The following is a 23,275-nucleotide window of genomic DNA, read 5'->3' on the forward strand; positions in this document are numbered from 1 at the left end:
AAAAAAGAAGAGGTAATTCCCCCCACCCCGCTATATTTTAGTATAAATAATGTAAGCCATACTTATTCAGTAAAACATCCTTTTCCAACAATGCAATATATAACCAGAGTGTGTTTCTTTCAAAAATTATTCTAGAGGACATTAAAAGATATTAACCCCCAAATTCAATCTTTGGTCAAATAGTTTTGGAAAGGTTGTTTTAAAAAAGGTTAAGCAAGTTTCTTTATTATAATTATTCTGAGAACCCAAATATGCTCCAAGGGTATTAGAACATACACTGCTTAATACATTTATTTGACCACTGAATCCTGTTTTTACTAAACATTTCATTAGGTTATGAAACATAATTTGGGAAATGCGGCAATATATTTTCACACTGACCTGAAACATTAAAGAAGTATTGATATCATTTTTTTGTTATTAGATTAAAAAACAGTTTAAAAAGTTGTTCACTTCTGTAGCATTTTAATTTTGTGCAAGCAATATTATTTATGTTGTGAAGTTGAGGTAGCTGAGGATATGAGAGAGACTGCATATATTTAAATTCCAGTATTCTCCTGACAGTTGCCATAATATTCAGATGTGCTCCAACCACTTAGCCTCTGTGCTTCCTTTTGAACTATGACTTTGGGGAAGCTGGTTTGGTTGTAGGAATGGACAAGTTGACAAGTGACATGGACTCCAGGAGAGAATGAGAATGACGAGTATGATGAAACACTCAGAAAAACATTCATATTTTGCCTTTAATGCAGAGTAAAAGATAAACATCTTTTATGTCTTGTTGCTATTGATAAGGATAATCTCCTCATGCATTTTATGCTACTTTGCATACATTTTATGTTATATTTTGTCAGGGTTTTCGTTTCAACTGAAGTAAAAGTATGATGTGTACTCTTCCTAATAGTTAATATGTAGTTCTCAAATTGGAACTTCTCCTGTACTTAAGGTCGTTGAAGTCGGGCCAGTATTTGTCTTGCCTACTGTTTTATTCTTGGCATTTAGCAGAATGCCTAATACATAGTAGGAACTCAATAAATATTTCTTCACAATTGATTTTTCATATTTTATCCTTTTATGATACAGGAATTTTATGACATAAGGAGTAAAATTAAATTTAATAATTTCTTTTCTAACTAGCAAGCATTATATTAAAATGCCATACAATGTCATTGTTTTGCTTTTTCACTATGGCACTGAAGCTTAAAATAAAATAAAATGGAGAAACCAATAACAAAATATAATTAGATATAATTTTGTCTTGGTTTTAAATGACTTCAGTTAATGTATCTTGTGTGTGAGGTTTTGAAAATAATCAAGACTGTGCCATATTATGTATTAATTACCATGGCCATTAAATAAAATGACAGATATTTTGTGAGTAACTTTTAAAAAATGATATTTAGATTACTGTAACAAAGTGACATTTGATTGGCATAAACACAAAAGAAATCACTTTAATAATAAATATAATCCAATCTGCTTTGATTTTTGTATAGGAAGATGGTAGAAAAAATTAGCACTTTTAGATGATTTAAAAATTAATTCTTGATTAATTGGTATTATTTCAGTTAAGATTTCTTTGACAACTGATTCATTCTTGCACTGTGATTTATGTAGTTTTAAAAATTCAGAATCAATAGATTCTCTTAATAGCTACATTCTTCATCTTACATTCTTGTTACATTGAAGATTTTTGGTATGTAATTTTCTAGAAGGCTTCCTTTTATCTTTCTGAACCACAGACCAGGGTTACTTCTGAATGCCCTTTAATTCACTTACTCTCTATTCGGATTTATAAGGCTTCTTCTTTCTGGGTTATCTTATTTCTTTCCCAATATGAATACTATGTGAGTGGGATAACTTCCTATCTGCTTACTTTCTGTTATTCATCCATAAAATTATTTTTGGGAGCTGAATTCCAGGTATTCATTTTAAGTTTTAAATGTTAAAAAGTAAGTTTTTCATATTTTGTGCAAATACTTTCATAGTAGAATAACGAAATAGTCTACCAGATAGCTAGTATTAAAAATCTATTATGTTTCCTAAACACTAGTTCATTTTAATCCATTTATATAAATTCCATTTTGCGGTTGTTGAAAAATGTAGCGATGAGGTAGGCTTCTTGAGGTCTGTATTTTTGAGATTTGTTCATTTCATATTCTTTAGCATAACAGGAAGATTTACTAATTTTGATTTTGGCAATTGATGTGAAATTATAGATATAAGTAGACTATTGTATTCAACTTTGACTTTTCATGAGATTTGAGGCATAGAAAATTGAATGAGCCATTTGTTTTAGTTGCCAGTTAATTCACCCTTTGTAGAAACTGCTTAATATATAAATTAAATAATTTTAATATTACTTTCTCTTTTCTTTTGCTATTTTTTGCATCAGCATTAAAATGAGGGAAAGTTTTCTGCAAAGAGAATATAACATAACAGGTTTTATGTAAGGTATAAAACAAGCCTCTGGATAATTAAAGATGGAGATACTAGGAAAAATGATAAATGCCTTATAATGCGACTGTCATTTTAACTTTGTATCTGCAATACATAGCAAAATGGTAAAGATAATTAAGAAAGTTTCTAATGCAAATACATTAAACTAATCAATTGGATTACTTTACTTTGAATTTTATATTTTAGTTTTATTTATGTTTTGCTATGATTAATAAATGTACTTTTGAAATACTAGGAGAATCTAAAATTTGAATTATTGGAATTAGATAACCACCTAATATAGTAATCCTCTTTGGTTGTGAGGTCTTTTAATAGAAACAAAATATTAAAGGGAAGAGTGTTTTAAGCATAGGGAACATGATATGTGAACGTCTTTAAGTAGCAAGGGACACAAAGAAGACCAACACGGGTGTAGCATAGTAGATGAGAGGGAGTGTGGCAGGAGATGAGGTTCCAGAGGTAGGACTCAGATAGGGAAGTGGTTTTACAGAGAATGATAAGGAGTTTGAATCTGAGTCTCAGTAGACAGGGAAGATATTGAAGAGATTTAAACATGGGAGTAACATGATTTACCTTATGTATAAAGATCATTCTGACTGCTCTATAAGTAGCATGAGTGAGAATAGAAATGGAGAGAGCAATGGAAGAGGCCTTTTTTGAGGACTTTGCTAGTGATAGTGATAACCTGGACCACATTGATTACAGTGAATACAGTGAAGATGGAGAGAAGTAAATTGAGAATATATTTGAAGATTGAAATGATATGATTTATTGGAGGAGAAGATTTAGAAGTTGTTGAAGAAGGGAAAAGAACCAAAGATGACTCCCGGGTTTCTAGTTGAAAGAACGAATTGGGTCATGATGTTATTAAATATGATCAAGAAGAGGAGAAGATAAACAGGTTGGAGGTATAAACTAAAACTTACATTTTGAACTTTTAAAATGTAAGATGCTTACAATTATCCAGCATTAAAGGAGAGAGATGGACTGGCCAGAGATATATTTTTGAGAGTGGTTAGTATGGCACATAAAGCTAGAAAAATGCATAAAATAACCTAGAGAGAGAGTGTGTGATAAAGAGCAGACACAAAGTTTGGTTAAGCTCTGAAAAATCCTTATACCTATCCTGGGTCCTGAGATAAAAAGACTGTGGTTCCTACTCCCAAATAGTTCATGGTTAAGTGGGAAAAAGAGGCAAGCTGATAAGTAATTAAAAACAGTTCTGTGGGGACTTCTGGTTTGATTTTTGATATGTGAAGGAGCATGAAAGTTGTCACTGCTATTCTCACAACAAGAAAAATGCTGAACTGAAAACCAACAACTTTTCTTAAATCCATCAGAAAATTGAGGTCACAGGGCAAATCAAGCCATGAGTAGTGGAGAGAGAGGCAAATACAAAGAATAAGTTTACTGGGTGAAGAAACCACAGATTCTGTTAGGAAAACTTAAACTATAATTGATGAACTGCTGGAAGCTGAATGTGGACTAACTTAAAAGTTAAAACTTCCTGGGGTCCTAGCCTTAGGGAAGCCCCCACAATTTTAAGGTTTTACTTCTGGGAGTACCATCAAGCTCTGAAAGTGAAGATCAGAGAAAAGTCCCCTCATGCCTCCAGCTAGGGGAGGGGAAAGTAACCATTCTGAAATAGCCCAGGGGAGGAGTAACCATTTTGACATACTCCCAGAACTTTCTGTTCCCCACCTTCCCTCAAGAGAAACAACTTTACCAGAGCTGAATCAATATGAGAAAAGGAAAATAACTCCAGTCTTTAGATTTTGCGCCTCACCTAAGGGGGACAAGAAGCTGAGAATCACTTTCAGAGTCACAGCCCAAGAGCACAGGTTCACTAAAGACCGAAACCTATTCACAGGAGTAGGTTTCTCTTCCAAGTGGCAATTCAGAGATTTAGGCTGCTGCTCTTTTGTAAGCCATCTGGAACACAGAGCTTCCAGGGTTGCTACACCAGTGGAAGAGAGATAGTGGAGAACTCACACTTATTCTTAATTATGTAAGACAGAAGTGTCATAGGTCACTTTTGCTCACAGATTATTGCCTAAAACTTCTCACAAGGCACTATCCTCTATATAATGAGTTCTACTAACACCTACAGTTAGTTTACATTTGATTCTTATTTACTGCAATGAGATAGAAATTTTAGGATGCCAAAAGGTAAAGATTTGCCAAAAGAATAGTTACTGTAGCAAGGATTGCTCTGTCAACAAAATTTTTCTGGAAAGGAATTTTGAGGAAAAAGACTTGGTTTGCAAATAGGGTAGACATAGATTTCAATGATAGAGGAAGGTGCATTCCAGAAAGCAAAGGGAGGATCTGATTTTATAGCAAACGTTCCTGCCCCTGTTCTTAATCTAGTTTCTTTATGAAAATGAAGGATTCAAACTTGCTTCGTTCTCATTGGTTAACACAGCTCAGTTCTGACTGGTTGATACAGCTGGGTTCTGATTGGTTGGTATAGCTGAGCCCTGATTGTTTGGTTTAGGTGAGCACAAAGTTCAATAGAGGTGTGGGTTTTCTGGAAACTCAGAGTATGTGATGACCTCTAGTTAGCAAATGGCAGCTTGGCTGTATTTAAAATCTAGGCCCTGAGTTCCATCTTGAAGGATTAACTCTTTCAGGTTCACATTTGTTCACAACTCCAATACCGTAGTTGCTTCTACTGTAACTGCTATAATGACTAGGATCAAGGTCTAATTTTTACAAGACTGAAGGTTAGGTTATAATGTGAAGAAAATTCAAATATACAAGTGTCCTCTGGAAGGAAATTTGCTATTTGTAGTGTTTTAAGTAACAGCTACTAGGTTGGTGCAAAAGTAAATTACTTTCAATGCCAAAACTGCAATTACCTTGCACCAACCTAATATTAAGTTTTGTCAGTGAGATAACAGGGAGATTTTTTCCTTCTCTTCGGTGGTAATGAAAGACTAATGGAGATAAAGAACATGATAACACTGACAATATGTGAATGTATACACATATTCTGAGAAGCCTTTAGTTGATCACTAGGGATGCCAAAGCACAATAATAAATAAGATTACAAGTAAACAAAATTATTTTAGAAAGGAGGAGCAGAGATACCAGAAAAATTGCAATCTTCTGTTCTTGGGTGGAAGCTGTATACTTTGGTTTGTCATTTGCTTGATCCAGGAGTCATTAGCTGTTTTTTTCCAAAGATCATCTGCTTCTGGAAGCTTCTTAAGACTCCTGTTTAAGGACTCCTAGTGGAGAAGATTTTCAAGCCCAGGGAAAATGGTGTGTATCTTTTTAGTTGTGAAACATGAATTCAAGGGTCAACGTTTTGGAGCTTTTAACTGAAGTGCTAATTATTAGCATGACTTACTACACTCTTTTCATTAAGTGTCCAGGACAGTTTCTCTCCCTTGTCTCCTCCAGAGTACTAAATCTGCAGATCTCAGGTCATAGAGAGTTGCTTAGAAGGATGTTTTGGAAAGACTGCTTTTACCTGTTGATGACAAGACTGAGTGTATCTCATGATTTCTTTGCTGTGTCTACTCATGTTAGCTTGCAATAGCAGAATATAGGATCAAAGGTGAAATTTAAAAATATATGGGGCAGTCCATTATTCATTCACAAGGAGAGAGCAGATGGGTCCCCAAAAATGTTTATCTTTTTGTTTTGAAGGCTAATGCTGATAGAAATTGAAGAGTCCTTGAGGATATTTAATTTTAATTTTAAAATTTCACTTGTTCTACTTTTCCTGAAGATAAAGAATGATATAGACAAAAGATTGTTTTTGTAAGCTATGTGCTTCTTATGGTGCTTGACTGGTCAAAGAAGTTGATGTGGAGGCAGTCACAGTGGTGCCTGTGGGAACAGAGGAGGGAATGAGTGAAGAGGAGCAAGACTCTGGCACTACCACGGGCTGCAGGCTGCCTAGTGTAGAGAAAATGCTGGCCACCAACCCTGGAAACCCCAATCAGCCTTCTGCAGAAGTATGGGACCAGAATAGGGAAGAACACCTGTGTACTACCTTCTCAAAGCCAAGGGCCCACCAGCCTAATTTCACCTTCTGGGTCACTATTGGCAACACCAGCTGCACTGCTCAGGGCCCCAGGAAGAAGGTAGTCAAGCACAAGGCAGCTGAGGTGGCCCTCAAACACTTCAAAGTGGAGAGCATGTTGGAGCCGGCCCTGGAGGACAGCAGTTCTTTTTCTCCCCTAGACTCTTCACTGCCTGAGGACTTTCTGGTTTTTACTGCTGCAGCAGCTGCTACCCCAGTTTCATCTGTTTTCCTAACCAGGAGCACCCCCGTGGAAAAGCAGCCCCCGCTCCTCTCTTCAGCAGTCTGAGTGCATCCCTGTTGGTGCTCTTCAGAAACTGGTGGTGCAGAAAGGCTGGTGGTTGCCAGACTACACAGTGACCTAAGAGTCCAGGCCAGATCACCACGAAGAATTGATCTGACGAGTGGAGCGTTTCATTGAGATTGGCAGTGGCACTTCCAAAAAATCAACAAGTTGTAATGCGGTGACCAAAATGCTGCTTCGAGGGCACATGGTGTCTCTGGATGCCTGGGATGGCAATGAGGCAGAGCCTGATGATGACTACTTCTCCATTGATGTGGGCTCCCGCCTGGATGGTCTTCAGAACTGGGGCCCAGGCTGCACCTGAGATTTTCTACCAAATTCATTGGAGAGAAGATCCTGTCCTTCTGCAATTGCTCCCTGGGCTTCCTAGGTGCCCTGGGCCCTGCCTGCTGCCGTGTCCTCAGTGAGCTCTCTGAGGAGCAGGCCTTCCACGTCAGTTACCTGGATGTTGAGGAGCTGAGCCTGAGTAGACTCTGCCAGTGTCTGGTGGAACTGTCCCTCCAGCCGGCCACTGTGTATCATGGCTCTGCAACCACCAGGGAGGCAGCCCGTGGTGAGGCTGCTTGCCGTGCCCTGCAGTACCACAAGATCATGGCGGGCAGCAAGTGAAGCGCTAGCTGGACTCATGGATGTGCACCCTTTGCTTCCTGCTATTCTTGCCTCTGGGCTCACGTATCTGCTCAGCTCTGGTACCTTCTGTAGGTGCCATCTCTACGTCTGACACAGACTGTCTGCCTCGAGGCTGAGAAGGCACAGGGCAAGGAGCCAAGGACCTCAGGGCCTCAGCCAGCCCGGAATCTGTCATCATTTTGTTGGTGATGATGAGTGGGAATGAAATCAGGGGGCTGTCTACTAGGGCCCAGAATAAATATGCTGCTTCGTGGATAAAAACAAAAACAAAAACAAAAAAACAAAGCTGATACGGAGTTGTGAAATGGTAAAGGCAGTTCCTGGACATAGATGTGTTTCCAGGTCCAACACAGATAATCTTTAATCTGAATAATATAAAATTGCCAGAATCTTTCTCATACCTTAGAATCATATTAAATGCTGTGTGGCTCAAGGCAGGGATAAGTAAATAAACTTTTAAAATGACAAATGATAGGTTGCTCAGAAAAGGATATTTAGAAAAATTGATAAAAGCAGCAAAGTACTTATTGCTAAGTAATATAAAACTTAAGTAAAACTTATAAGTAATATAAAAAATGAAAAGTGCACAGATTGAAAGTATAGAAAGTAGCACTGAGATCAAGAAGCAGAACATTAACAGCCCTGCAGGATTTCCTCATGCTCCCTTTCAGGGAGAACTATTTCCCATCTCCAAGGGTAACTTTTATCCTTTTGCCTAGCACCACCATTTTCTGTCCAGCACCATTATTTTGGCCTATTTTTATTTAGAGTTTACAGAAAGAATCATACAGTGTATTCTATTGGTTCTGTATTGTTTTGCTCAATATAATGTTCATGAGATTCAGCTATATAATTGCATGCAGTTGTATTTCATTCATTCTCAGTGCTGTGTGTACTTCAGTATCTGAATATACCACATTTTAATGATCAGTTTTACTATTGATATGCATTTGGGTTTGTTTCTAATTTTTGCCTATTATGAGTAGTGCTGCTGTATACATTCTGATGTCATATTTTTTTTCCTATGACTTTGGAGGAGAATTTTGGAGTTATTTGTGAAAGTAAAGTACTTCAGCTACTTCAAAATACTTTAAAATATTAAAGCTAGTTGCTCTCTAATTTCCCTAATTTCCCATTTAGTTATTTGTTAATACTATAAATGCGGTTTTTTTTTTGTTTTTGTTTTTTTTGAGACAGAGTATTGCTCTGTCACCCAGGCTGGAGTGCAGTGGTGCGATCTTTGCTCACTGCAACTTCTGCCTCAATCAATTATCCTGCCTCAGCCTCCCGAGTAGCTGGGATTACAGGCACACGCTGCCACCCCAGGCTGATTTTTTTGTATTTTTAGTAGAGATGGAGTTTCACCGTGTTTCCCAGGCTGGTTTCGAACTTCTGAGCTCAGGCAATCTGTCCGCTCAGCCTCCCAAAGTGCTAGGATTACAGGCGTGAGCCACTGCGTCTAGCCTAGATGCTGCTTTTTGAGCATGCCTTACCATTTGATGTTTTGGTGCCTTTGCATCTGGCCTAGAAAGGGAGAAAAGGAGTGATATGTTACGATTTGTTCTAAAATACAAATTTTGAAATTTCACTTGTTATTTCTACTTTTTCTGAAGATTGAGAAAGATACAGAGAATGATATTGAGAATGATATAGACCTGGGGTGTCCAATCTTTTTTCTTCCCTGGGCTACATTGGAAGAAGAATTAATTGTCTTCGGCCACACATAAAATACAGTAACACTAATGATGGCTGATGAGCTAAAAAAAGTTTCCAAAAATCTTATAATACTTTAAGAAAGTTTACAAATTTTTCTTGGGCTGTGTTCAAGGCTGTCCTGGGCCTCATGTGGCCCATGGGTCCCAGGTTAGACAAGCTTCATATAGACAGAAGATGTTTTTGTGTAAGCTATGTGCCTCTTATGGTGGTGATCTCTTCTAAAATGCAAATCAGATCATATCACTGTGCATCATATAGTAGTAGAAAGTTTACAGTTAATGACATCAATTGAGATTAAGTGCAATTAAGTTTACACAAATTGTAAAAAATGTAAATAATGTTATCAGAGTTTTTTATTTTTATGTTTTGTGTGAAAAACACATGTTCTTATACCCAGGCAACAGTGGATAAAAGTGTTTTTACTCTCCAATGTCTTTTTCAAAGAAGTACTTTTTTTGGTCAAGCAGAAAGCAGTTACAGGTGGAATATTTATAATGAACTCAAATTATTCTTCTATTTATCACCATATTTTTATTTCAGAATTGAGTTGATACTTTTCTTCAAGAAGCAAATTTCAGAGAAGAAATGAAACACATTTTCCCTTTGGAGTCAGGAAGGGTCTATCTATCTATCTATCTATCTATCTATCTATCTATCTATCTATCTATCTATAGTCATATAAATATAGTCATTCTCCAGTGGCAATAACAAGCTACAAGTGTAATTTTTACATATTTTTAAACTCAGTCTCTAATATCAAGATTATTTTATTTTGTGAACAGAATAATAATGTCAGCTCTGAAGATTCTGTATCTAGCGACTACATAAATTTTTCTGGAGCAGGCCAGGCACAGTTGCTCATGCCTGTAATCCTAGCATTTTGGGAGGCCGAGGTGGGTGAATCATGAGGTCAGGAGTTCGAGACTAGCCTGGCCAACATGGTGAAACCCTGTGTCTACTAAAAATACAAAAAATTAGCTGGGCATAGTGGCGTGTACCTGTAATCTGGCTACTCAGGAGGCTGAGGAAGGAGAATTGCTTGAATCTGGGAGGCAGAGATTGCAGTGAGCTGAGATTGCACCACTGCACCCTAGCCTGGGTGACAGAGTGTGAGATTCTGTCTCAAAAAAAAAAATAATAATTTTTTTTCTGGAGGAAAAGACTCTCTTAATTTAATTGCCTTTTCAATACAGTTTTAGTTACGGTGGCATTATAAAACAGAGAAACAAAGCCATTTGTATTAAAGATGTGTATTACAATAGAAATAAAGGGTATTCAGTTAGGAAAAGAGGAAGTCAAATTGTCTCTGTTTGCGGATGACATGATTATATATTTAGAAAACCCCATCGTGTCAGCCCCAAATCTCCTTAAGCTGATAAGCAACTTTAGCAAAGTCTCAGGATACAAAATCAATGTGCAAAAATCACAAGCATTCCTATACACCAATAATAGACAAACAGAGAGCCAAATCGTGAGTGATCTCCCATTCTCAATTACTACAAATAGAATAAAATACCTAGGAATCTAACTTACAAGGGATGTGAGTGACGTCTTCAAGGAGCACTACAAACCACTGCTCAACGAAATAAAAGAGGACACAAACAAATGGAAGAATATTCCATGCTCATGGATAGGAAGAATCAATATCGTGAAAATGGCCCAAGGTAATTTATAGATTCAATGGTATCCCCATCAAGCTACCACTGACTTTCTTCACAGAATTGGAAAAAAACTACTTTAAAGTTCATATGGAACCAAAAAAGAGCCCGCATAGCTGACAGTCCTAAGCAAAGAGAACAAAGCTGGAGGCATCACACTACCTGACTTCAAAGTATACTACAAGGCTACAGTAACCAAAACAGCATGGTACTGGTACCAAAACAGATATGTAGACCAATGGAACCAAAGAGAGGCCTCAAAAATAACACCATACATCTACAACCATCTGATCTTTGACAAAGCTGACAAAAACAATGGGGAAAGGACTCCCTATTTAATCAATGGTTCTGGGAAAACTGGCTAGCCATATGTAGAAAGCTGAAACTGGATCCTTTCCTTACACAGTATAAAAAATTAATTCAAGATGGATTAAAGACTTCAATGTAAGACCTAATACCATAAAAACCCTAGAAGAAAACCTAGGCAATACCATTCAGGACATAGGCATGGTCAAAGACTTCATGACTAAAACACTGAAAGCAATGGCAACAAAAGCCAAAATAGACAAATGGGATCTAATTATACTAAAGAGCTTCTGCACAGCAAAAGAAACTATCATCAGAGTGAACAGGCAGTACAGAATGGGAGAAAACCTTTGCAATCTACCCATCTGACAAAGGGCTAATATCCAGAATCTACAGAGAACTTAAACAGATTTACAAGAAAAAAAACAACAACCACATCAAAAAGTGGATGAAGGATATGAACAGACACTTCTCGAAAGAAGACATTTATCTGGCCAACAAACATATGAAAAAAAGCTCATCATCACTGGTCATTAGGGAAATGCAAATCAAAAACCACAGTGAAATACCATCTCATGCCGGTTAGAATGGCAATCATTAAAAAGTCAGGAAACAACAGATGCTGGAGAGGATGTGGAGAAATAGGAACACTTTTACACTGTTGGTGGGAGTGTAAATTAGTTCAACCATTGTGGCAGCCAGTGTGACAATTTCTCAAGCATCTAGAACTAGAAATACCATTTGACCCAGCAATCCTATTACTGGGTATAAGCCCAAAGGATTATAAATCATGCTATTATAAAGACACATGCACATGTATGTTTATTGTGGCACTATTCACAATAGCAAAGACTTGGAACCAACCCAAATGTCCATCAATGATAGACTGGATTAAGAAAATGTGGCACATACACACCGTGGAATACTATGCAGCCATAAAAAAGGATGAGTTCATGTCCTTTGCAGGGACATGGATGCAGCCGGAAACCATCATTCTCAGCAAACTATCACAAGGACAGAAAACCAAACACCGCATGTTCTCACTCATAGGTGGGAGTTGAACAACGAGAACACATGGACACAGGGTGGGGAACATCACATACCGGAGCCTGTCTGGGCGTGGGAGCCTGGGGGAGGGATAGAATTAGGAGAAATACCTAATGTAAATGACAAGTTGATGGGTGCAGCAAACCAACATGGCACATGTATATCTATGTAACAAACCTGCACGTTGTTCATATGTACTCTAGAACTTAAAGTATAATAAAAAAATGTGTATTAGAGATTCTTTCATAGTTCATAAGTGTGATTGAGTGTTTAATGCTCATTTGAGATGTTCCTCCCTCAAACCTTGGTATGATGTTTGCACATTACCCATCTGATGTTAAAAAAAGAAATGTGTGAAAGATAAAGGATTAATATTGATAAAGAACTTCATGTGACTTCTGGCATAAAGTCTTTTTTACCCATTAGTTCAGAAATGGTTTTGAGATATGCTATGAGTCTAAAAAGAATTAATCAAATATCTGATATATTCGAGATAGGTTTGTAATCTTTCTCAACATTGTCTTACTGATTTCTATAACTTGTGATGTTACAATCTTAATTGGATATTAGATAATATGGGAAATAATCCTTAGTATTCTACCTCATGCTGACTTTCCAGCTTCTTCTATTGTATTTTCCTCCGTTTTCCCCCCATGCATACCTTATTCCAAATGAGAATACTTTCAACTTCCTGAATTTTCCATTTGCTTTCATACTTTGCATATGAAAAAATATAAGCCTGAAATTTAGTCTTTATTTTATGCCTATCACAATTTTGCATGTCTTTCATGGCCAAAACGCTTAAAAAACTAAAAAATGTTTTTCTTCTATGAAGTTTTATCAACACCGTTCACAACTAATGCCTCTTTTCCTTATGTTCCAGTAACATTTTTCTTATATATTAATACTTATTTAGTACATATTTCAGTTGACTTGTTAGAAGAAAAACTTTAGACAAATTAAATTTAACAGAGTTTAATTGAGGAAAGAATGATTCCTGAATCAGGAATCCCCTGAACCAGAATAGGTTCAGAGAGACTTTGGCACTGCCACGTGGTCAGAGAGGATTTATGGACAGAAAAAGGAAAATGATGTACAGAAAATGAAAATGAGGTACAGGAATAGCTGGATGTGTTACAGTTCAGCATTTGCTACAGTTGAACAGTTGGTCACCTGTTATTGCCTGAAACTCAGTGATTGGTACAAGAGTAAGTTGCAGTCTGTTTATACGTCTAGTTAGATTACAGTTCACTATGTACAGAGGACCCTTTAGGCCAAACTTATAATGAGGGCAGTTTTAGGCTAAGCCTAATTTAACAATTTCCTTCATTTGGTCAACCTGAGAGGTTGACCAAAACTTTATGCGTTGACATCATTCTTTTGCCATGATAAATGTATTTACTTGGTCTCAAATCTCACTAGAAAATAGCAGAACAGTGGGTTTTGTAAGTCCTTGTAAACAGGACTTTAACTTACTTTTTTGTAAAAGGTAGCCTAGAAGAGACTTCCTTATTATGCTGGAATGTCCTGTTTTCAAGAGAGAAAAACATTTCTGGTCTTTTTTGGGGGGCTTCTGCTTCTTTAAAGTTTCAATTTGATTATGTCACATTTAGCATGAGTGACTCCATCTTGATTTGATCTGGTCTGGTCTGTTAAGGCCTAGTGTATGAGCTCAGTTCAAAACAATGACTTCCCATAATTTTGTTTAACTCACCCTTTTGGTCAGGTTTTTACATAGGTGAGAGTGTGAGCAAAGCTTAGGGCATTAGCACTACTCTTAGTTACCATCATTTAGGGTTTCCAGTCACAGTATGTCATTCATAGGTTATGGTGTTCTAATAATCATGCATTTCTTTGAGTTTTTGTTGTTCCAGTTGAAGAGAAACCATTTGACATTCTATAGATGACTGTATGCAAACATTTAAAACTTTTGAGAGAATACAGTGCACCAGGGAGACGACTATTATGACTGTCAGGAGGATAATACCAAGAGTTTGGAGTATGCCTTAGCCGGGATCCTTATGAACCCAACCAGCTAAAATCAAAGACCAAAGAATAAGCTAGATAAAGCATCTGTTTGTTTGAACCAAGCAACCTATTTGTTAATCCCCTACAACAGAATCTCTATAATACCTAATGTATGTATCGTGTGCAACAAGAAGTGTCAGTAACTTCACAGATACTTCTCTGTTCAGCAGTAAGTTATAATTTTATTATCTAGCATAACTTTAGCAAGAGAATTTAAAGAAGCTTTTTGTGCAGCCATAGCCTTTGCAGTAGAATCTGCTGTAGCACCTGTTATAAGGAATAAATTTTTAATCATTACCTCATTTACTCAAAACTGTGTAAAAAGAGACCACCCATCTGGAATAATGAATGCCTTCTGGCAGTTTTCTCTTTAACTGATGATGTAGGTTAAGAGGAGTGGACCACTGTTCTGTTTCTGACAGATTATGAAGCAACAAAGATATTAAATTTCTTGAACATGTTGTTTTTCATCTTTCATCTATCAGAGCATAGGTTGTCCATAAATAAGGCTGGCTGCAAAATCCCCCACAAATAAAAGTATACTTCATGAGTGCACACAAACCCCTTTTCCAGTTGTATTGCTCATAGAGGTATAAGCAAGGAAAAAATTGAGAAGTAAGAGTTTCATGATAGCAGAGAAGTCTTGATCTGTGATCTTGGGAAAGCTGTCTGCATCTGGGATGTCATCTGCTTCCAGGGAGAAACTTCTGTGGTTAGCTTTACCTTAAGGTCGCCAATGGGTGTATAGTTCCAAGAGTCTGTAGGGGATCTTCTGAGTTGTGAGATTACAAGCTCAAGGTTCACAGTCCCACAGTTTTGTTGCAGTGTGGGTGGCAGGGGAAGTCTTTCCTTGATGTTTCCAGAAGACCAAATCTCTGAGTTTTAGATCACCTGGGTTTGATTGTCCTCTGTTGGGGGACCATGACAAACTTTCTTTAACCTGGTGAAAATACACTTTGGCATAATACATTAAAGCTAAAGCCTGGTAGAGTTTAGTCATATTAGAGTTTAGGAGTGGCAGATACATGAGGTTCTATTATTAGGAGCTTAGGGCTTCCAGTGACTATTTCATAAGGGATCAACTTATATTTTCCTCTGAAACTAGATCTGATTGTTATCAATCTGCAATATCTTTGACCAAGGCAACCTAGTTCATTCAATTAGTTTTGCTTAATGTTACTGTATTTGTAATACCTTATTTAACTATTTTACTTGTCCAGTGAAACAAGTACCTTTATCACTAGAGATTTTTCCAGGAATGTCCCATGAGGGAAATACATTTTCTGATAACCTTTTAGCTACTGTTATAGGATTAACCTTCTTGTATGAGAAAGCTTCTATATAACCAGAATATATGCATTGAAAACAACAATGGAATGAAATCTTTCTATGTTCAAATGGCCAATCAGGTAGCAGAGATATACCTGAAGTATATTTGTCACAAGTCATTTTGGTAATTTAGAAGAGTCACCACACCAGTTTGTAAGTGTGTGTGTGTGTGTGTGTGTGCATGCATGTGTGTATTCTATTTGGATCATTTTATCTCCTCCATGGTGAGTCATGGAGTATAGACGATTTATTTATTTATTTATTTATTTAGAGATGGAGTCTTGCTCTGTCACCCAGGCTGGAGTGTGGTGGCACAATCGTGGCTCAGTGTAGCCTTGAGCTCCCAGGCTCAAGCAATTCTCCCACCTAAGCCTCCTGAGAAGCTGGGATTATGGGTAGAAGCCACAATGCCCAGCTAGAGCTTTTAATAATGGAGGTTTAAGGACTTAGGAAGTACCAAGTGACTGTCCAGCCTCTCTCTGTGAGTCTACACTTAACATTGGATTTATATTCTCTTAAATACCAATTTTGTTTCTCCAAATCAAGTGTGTAGCATTGTTTTCTAGATGGTTTATCATAGTTTATTTGTCTGTTTTCACGCTGCTGATAAAGATATACCCAAGACTGGGTAATTTATAAAGGAAAGAGGTTTAATGGACTCATAGTTTGATGTGGCTGGGGAGGCCTCACAATCATGGTGGGAGGCAAAAGGCACATCTTACATGGTGGCAGGCAAAGAGAGAATGAGAGCCATGCGAAAGTGTTTCCGCTTATAAAACCATCAGATCTCCTGAGACTTATTCATTACCAAGAGAACTGTATAGGGAAAACTGCCCCCATGATTCAGTTGTCTCCCCCTGGGTTCTTCCCAAAACATGTGGGAATTATGGGAGCTACAATTCAAGATGAGATTTGGGTGGGGACATAGCTGTACCATATCACTTAATCCCTGGTCACTTTCAAATCTCATGTCCTCATATGTCAAAACCAATCATGCCTTCCCAACAGTCCCTCAAAGTCTTAACTCATTTCACCATTAACTCAGAAGTCCACAGTCCAAAATCTCATTTGAGACAAGGCAAGTCCCTTCCACCTATGAGCCTGTAAAATCAAAAGTAAGTTAGTTACTTCCTAGATACAATGGGAGTATAGGCATTGGATAAATACAACCATTCCCAATGGGCTACAGGCGCCATGCAAGTCTGAAATCCAGTGGGACAGTCAAATCTTAAAGCTCCAAAATGATTTCTGTTGACTCCATGTGGCTCACATCCAGGTCACACTGAGGCAAGAGGTGGGTTCCCATAGTCTTGGACAACTCTGCCTTGTAGCTTTGCAGGGTACAGACCCCCTTCCGGCTGCTTTCATGGGCTGGCACTGAGTGCCTGTGGCTTTTCCAGGTGCACAGTACAAGCTGTCAGTGGATCTACCATTCTGGGGTCTGGAGGATGGTGGCCCTCTTCTGACAGCTCCACTAGGCAGTGCCCCAGTGTGGACTCTGTGTGGGAGCTCCAACCCCACATTTCCCTTCTGCACTGCCATAGTAGAGGTTCTTTATGAGGGCCCTGCCCCTGCAGCAAACTTCTGCCTGGACATCTAGGCGTCTCCGTACATCCTCTGAAATCTAGACAGAAGTTCCCAAACCTCAATTCTTGACTTCTGTACATCCTCAGGCTCAACACCAGGTGGAAGCTGCCAAGGCTTTGGGCTTGCACCCTCTGCAGCCATAGCCCAAGCTGTGCCTTGGCCCTTTTTAAACATGGCTAGAGCAGCTGGGTTGCAGGGCACAAAGACCCTAGGCTGCACGCAGCAGGGGGACCCTGGGCTGAGCCCACAAAACCATTTTTTCCTCCTAGACCTTTAGACCTGTGATGGGAGGGGCTGCTGCAAAAGTCTCTGACATGCTCTGGAGATATTTTCCCCATTGTCTTGGCAATTAACATTTGGCTCCTTGTTACTTAAGCAAATTTCTGCATCTGGTTTGCATTTCTCCTTAGAAAATGGGTTTTTCTTTTCTGTCGCATCATCAGGCTGCAAATTTTCTGAACTTTTATGCTGTTTCCCTTTTAAAACTGAATGCTTTTAACAGCACCCAAGTCACCTCTTGAATACTTTGCTGCTTAGAAATTTCTTCTGCCAGGTACCCTAAATCATCACTCTCAGGTTCAAAGTTCCACAAATCTCTAGGGCAGGGACAAAATGTTGCCAGTCTCTTTGCTAAAAAATAACAAGAGTCAGCTTTGCTTCACTTCCCAACAAGTTACTTATCTCCATCTGAGACTACCTTAGCCTGGATTTCATTTTCTATATCATTATCAGCATTTTGGTCAAAGCCATTCAACAAGTCTCTAGGAAGTTCCAAACTTTCCCACATTTTGCTGTCTTTTTCTGAGCCGTCCAGACTGTTCCAAACTTCTGGACTGTTACCCAGTTCCAAAGTTGCTTCTACATTTTCAGGTACCTTTACAGTAGCACCCCACTCTAATGGTACCCATTTACTGTATTAGTCCATTTTCATGCTGTTGATAATGACATACTTGAGACTGGGTAATTTATGAAGGAAAGAGGTTTAATGGACTCATGGTTCCACATGGCTGGGGATGCCTCACAATCATGGTGGGAGGCGGAAGGCACATCTTACATGGTGGCAGGCAAAGAGAAAATGAGAGCCAAGCAAAAGGGGTTTCTCCTTATAAAACCATCAGATCTTGTGAGACTTATTCACTACCATGGGAACAATATGGGGGAAACCACCCTCATGTTTCAGTTATCTCCCACCGGGTGCCTCCCAAAACGTGGGAATTATGGGAGCTACATTTCAAGATAAGATTTGGGTGTGGACACAGCCAAACCATATCACATAGGTAATTTGACTTGAATCATGGAGTTCATTTGAATAGCACATCTTAATAATTTCAGTGCTGGCTGATTTATTATGAAAACCTGGCAAAGTATTTTCTTGGTATTCAATTAATTATTGTCCTCCTTGGGTTAGCAGTTTTATAAATCAGTTAGTCTTTTCATTGGAGTACTAGGAATCCTTACTTAGTCCAAATGATGTGATCCTAAAGTCATCAGAAACCTGTATTTGAAGGTGCTTCTTATGGTCCTTTCTACCCTTTCCATGAACTTCCATGAAGGCACAACACTTTAGGATTTTATTTGCTTGTGAAGAGCTGTTTTAAAATGCATCAGAATTAAGCAGTCAACTGTGGACAAGAATTAATACGATCATGGTCAAAGACACAAGTGAGAAGAAAATTTGGTTATTTCTTTGGCCTATAATAACTTAACGTAATAACTATAGTTATGACTGATTTCCTACCAAGATATAACAGAATTTTAGGAATCTCATACAATTTTGGAACATATATTAATAATGTGTTCATGAAAATATAACTCAAAGAGGGTAAAACATTTCTTATTTGACAATGCTTCCCATATGCTTTAACATACCAAATAAGCCTGTTCATCTCTCTTTTGAATGTTTCAAGGCCCCTCTGTAGCATTCCAAAGTAGTTTGAGGTCACAAAAAGACGACTTTTAATTTGAAGTTTGATTTTGGGAAACATATCAAATATGTCAAAGGTTTAAAACAATTAAACAGGATCACTAGTCACTGTAAATAATATTTATTTAGCCAAAGGGATAAATAAAAGGTTTTAAAAAGCAAAAATCTGTTTTCAGTTTTCCAAACAATCTGGAGACCTAATGAAAACAATATGGGACAGTATCTGTGTCTGCTTCTCTCTTCTATTGTTTTTTTTTTTCACAGTTTACTCAAATGTTGAACAGAAATTTGTCTACTATCTCTTATTAATATTATATGAAAATCTTGTTCAAAATAGAAAGCCAAATGTTACTCATGTATTAATACATTATGAATTATATTAGGCCATTCTTGCATTGCTATAAGTAAATACCATTGATTGGGTAATTTATAAACAAAAGAGTTTTAATTGGCTCACAGTTCTGCAGGCTTTAAAGTAAACATGGTGCCAGCATCTGCTTGGGCTTTTAGGGAGGCCCCAGGAAGCTTACAATCACAGTGGAAGGTGAAGGGGGAACAGGCCATTGTAGGAGCATGGCTAGAACAGGAAGAAGAGAGGGTGGTGGGAGAGGTGCCACATACTTTTAAAGATAACCAGAGTTAGTGAGAACTCGCTCACTATAGTGAAGATAGCACCAAGCCATGAGGGATCCAGCCCCATGACCCAAACACTTTATACTAGGCCTCACCTCCAGCACTGGGGATTACAATTCTACATGAGATTTGGGTAAGGACAAATATCCAAACTATATCATTCCATCCCTTGTCCCTCCCAAATCTCATTTCCTTCTCACATAGCTAAATACAATCATGCCTTCACAACAGTCCCCCAACATTGTAACTTGTTCTATTGTTTAAAGTCCAAAGTCCAAAGTTTCATCTGAGACAAGGCCAGTCTCTTTTACCTGTGAGCCTTTACAATCAAACAAGTTATCTACTCCCACAGTACAAGTGGGGTATAGGAATTGGGTAAACATTTTTATCCCGAAAGGTAGAAATTGGCCAAAAGAAAGGGGCTACAGGTCTCATGTAAGTTTGAAACCCAGCAGGGCAGTCATTAACTCTTAAAGCTCCAAGAAATCTCCTTTGACTCCATGTCCTGCGTGCAGGACACACTGGTGCATGAGGTGGGCTCCTATGGCCTTGGGCAGCTCCACCCCTGTGGCTTTGCAGAGTACTGCCCCTGTAGCTGCTCTCATAAGTTATTGAGTGCCTGCAGCTTTTCCACATGCAGGATTCAAGCTCCCACTGGATCTACCATTCTGGATTTTGGAGGATGGTGGTCCCTTTCTCGCAACTCTATTAGGCAGTGCCCCAGTGGGGACTCTGTGTGGAAGCTCCAACCCCACATTTCTCCTCTGCACTCTCCTAGTAGAGATTCTCTGTGAGGGCTCCACTCTTAGGAGGCTTCTGTGTGGACACCTGTGCTTTTTCATACATCCTGTCAAATCTAGGAGGAGGCTAACAAGATTGCACTCTGGGTGCCTGCAATCTTAATACTATGTGGAAGCTGCCAAGGCTCATGACTTGCATTCATCAAAGTGTCAGCTCAAGCTGTATCTGGGCCTCTTTGAGCCCCAGCTGTAGCTGTAGCTAGAGCTGCCAGCATGCCAGGTGCCATGTCTTGAGGTGGCACAGGGTAGTGGTTTCTGTTCTCCCAGGCCTCAGTGCCTGTGATAGGCGGGCCTGCTGTGAAGGTTTCTGAACTCCATCAAGGTCTTTTCTCCATTGTCTTGAATATTAGCAGTTGGCTCCCATTTAGTAATATAAATATCTCTAGTAAGTTGTTGCTTCACAGCCAGCTTGAATTCCTCTCCCATAAAAGCTTTTTCTTTGCCACATGGCCAGGCTGCAGATTTTCCAAACTTTTAGGCTCTGTTTCCTTTGAAATGTAAGTGTTGACCTTACATTATTCTTTGGTCCCACATGTGAGCATAGGCTGTTAGAAGCAGGGAGGCCACATCTTGAACTTTTTGCTGCTTAGAAATTTCTTCCTTCAGATACCCTAGGTCATCACTCTGAAGTTCAAACTTCCACAGGTCCCTAGGACATGAGCAGAATGCAGCTAAACTTTTTGCTTAGGCATAACATGCATGACATTTGTTCCAGCTCCCAGTAAGGTTCTCATTTCCATCTGAGACCTTGCCAGCCTTGATTTTAGTGTTCATACCACTATTAGCATTTTGGTCACAACTGTTTAATCAGTCCCTAAGAAGTTCCCAACTGTCCTTCATCTTCCTCTCTTCTTCTGAGCCCTCCAAACTCTTCCAATATCTGCCCATTACCCAGTTCCCAAGTTGCTTCCTCATTTTCGGGTATCTTTATAGCAATGCCCTACTCCTTGGTACTATCAATATAGAAGTTAATATTGCTAAAATCTTATAAGCAAATCCATCCAATCTCAGACAGCTTTTGACCACACAAGATTTTCATAAATCTTTTATAATCTCTTAGAAAATTTTAAAATTCTTTTTATTTTTAACTTTTTATTTTTTTGTATCTATATCTTTTTAATTTTTTTAATTTGAAGCAATCTTTAAGTAACTTCTAGATGGGCAGAATTGATTTTCTCAACAAATGCATATTTTTATGCCTTTACAACTTTTCTCACTAAAAACATATCTTACTTTTCTTTATACACTGTATATAGAATTGTTTTTCCTATATCTAGTAGTTATAGTTACACACATTAACTATAATTTTAACTCTTAGTAACCCTAGTTTTTAGTGAAAACCTAGCATAAGTAATTTTGAACTGTTTTATATCAGCATTTGCTGATGAAAATGATTTTATGATTTTTAGAATTATGTTTTCTCAAATTTTTGTTAATTGATTTAAATATGTTTAGCATTTTTATACAACATAAAAGTAAGATGCCAAAGTATATAACCTTGAATTTATGTTTAATAATTAATTTTCAATATTTTAATTTACTTACAAATGAATCATTTTTTGATTATTTGTTACTTAATTTAATATGATTTGAAGATTTTAAATTACTGAAAAGATTAAACGATTGTCCTGCTTCAGCCTCCTGAGTAGCGAGGGTTACAGGCACTCGCCACCATGGCCGGCTAATTTTTTGTATTTTTAGTAGAGATGGGGTTTCACTATGTTGGCCTGGCTGGTCTCGAACTCCTGACCTCAAGTGATCTGCCCGCTTTGGCCTCCCAAAGTGCTAGGATTACAGACATGAGCCACCAGGACTGGTCCTGAAAAGAATTTTGAAATGTGACCCTCTCTAAAGTCTTTCCTAGTAGTCCTGGGTCTCAGGTAGCCACAAGGCATCCTGGATGGCTATGAAGGCCAGAGCCCATCTGGGTCCTGAATTTACATATTAGGCATAGAACTCAGAAGAGAAGACAGCTGTGAAAGTGATTCCTGTTCCATGCAACCCTTTGCAGAGTGGCTAGGAGGCAAAACTGGACCAGGGAGGAATGGGCTTGACTCGGCCCTGCAGCTGGTGGTCTAAGTACTGAGGACATATCTTCAGGTCTTACCTTGGATGCCTGTCCAGATCCCAGAACCTAGAGGCTTGAAACATAAACATAAGTTCACTGTCAAATTAAACAAGTATTAAAACTATTAAGGAAGCAGCAGTTTTGTGACCTTAAAACATGTTAACAGAGATAGCATAAGCCTGTCTGACCAGTACACCCAGGCAGAAATTACTGAATTATATTTAACTGACAATTTTGAAGCCATTCTTCTTTTGTCTTACCAACAATTTTAAAACTACTTTTATTTACAAAGTATTAGCACATGCACATAACACATGTAGACTTACAGACATACAGACACTCAGACAAAAGCAGATCTTTTAGCTTTTATAAGGAATTCTGGTTTGTGGACTTTTAAATAGTTTTTCTTTTCTCTATTTAATCTATCAGTCTTCCAAATACCTGTTTTTTTGTCCTAAGCAATTATTAGTTAAGCAACAATTTGTCTTTTAAAGTGATGACTCTTAGGTGAAAAAAAGGTAGAAAATTTATATCTGACAAGCACAGAGCTGAGACTTTAGGCCTAAATATTGTATCACCATTTATTCAAACCAAGGAAAAAAGGTACATAAAGACCCATTTAAGACAAGATGGCCAGAAAACTACCTTAAACAAAGGTCAGACTTGTTATGCAAATTTAAAACAATGGTAAGAGTTTCTAGTGACCCAGTCTTCCCTTTCATACACCCTTAAAAATGGAAATTTCCTTA

General features: G+C 38.1%; 1 protein-coding gene, 1 non-coding gene and 1 pseudogene across 17 annotated transcripts in view; all 3 read left to right on the plus strand.

The window, feature by feature from the left end:
* RIMS2 (regulating synaptic membrane exocytosis 2) overlaps positions 1 to 23,275 on the plus strand; it is a 775,539-nt gene that overhangs the window by 159,675 nt on the left and 592,589 nt on the right. The window lies entirely within an intron of this gene.
* On the plus strand, positions 6,224 to 7,409 carry LOC129043066 (RISC-loading complex subunit TARBP2-like; annotated as a pseudogene).
* LOC129043343 (small nucleolar RNA U13) lies at positions 12,395 to 12,494 on the plus strand. The gene has a single exon (XR_008504431.1). It is a non-coding gene; the product is annotated as a small nucleolar RNA U13 (small nucleolar RNA).

Source organism: Pongo pygmaeus, chromosome 7 (genome assembly GCF_028885625.2).
Source record: "Pongo pygmaeus isolate AG05252 chromosome 7, NHGRI_mPonPyg2-v2.0_pri, whole genome shotgun sequence".
Lineage (NCBI taxonomy): Eukaryota > Metazoa > Chordata > Mammalia > Primates > Hominidae > Pongo > Pongo pygmaeus.